Source organism: Plectropomus leopardus, unplaced genomic scaffold (assembly GCF_008729295.1).
Source record: "Plectropomus leopardus isolate mb unplaced genomic scaffold, YSFRI_Pleo_2.0 unplaced_scaffold30445, whole genome shotgun sequence".
Classification (NCBI taxonomy): domain Eukaryota; kingdom Metazoa; phylum Chordata; class Actinopteri; order Perciformes; family Serranidae; genus Plectropomus; species Plectropomus leopardus.
This window is the reverse complement of record NW_024633204.1, coordinates 1-485: the sequence shown is the minus strand read 5'-3', so window position 1 is coordinate 485 and position 485 is coordinate 1.

The following is a 485-nucleotide window of genomic DNA, read 5'->3' as shown; positions in this document are numbered from 1 at the left end:
AAAAAATGTAGCAAAATGTCCCTTATTGCATTTTTACAAGTAGAATAAAGGGTTAATATATTTTAAAGTGTTTTTCAGACAGCGTTAAGGATTTACTTAAAACGTCTTTCATGCTTTCACCACAGCAGGAGGTGCAAAAAGCCAAAAATCCGTCGCTTAAGTGTTGCAAATTCCCTTAACTATCCCCTTAACTCTCCCCTTAACTGCGGAATCGGAAGCGACGAATGAAAAGCGAACTTCAGCGTCGTGAGTTTTGCTGTGTTGTGTTGTCGGTTTTTGCATTTATCGGGGAAATGATGTAATAAATGGATGAAACGGTGAAACTTTTGAAGGACCAGCATGCTCGGCTATGTTTTGGCGGCGTGTGTGGCGCTGGCGGCGTTCGTCATTCCTCGGGACTGGTCGGAAACACTCGGACTGGGCTCAGACCCTGAGCAGCCGTCTGCAGCCGCGCGGCTGCTGAGCAGCAGGGAGTTATCGGAGTA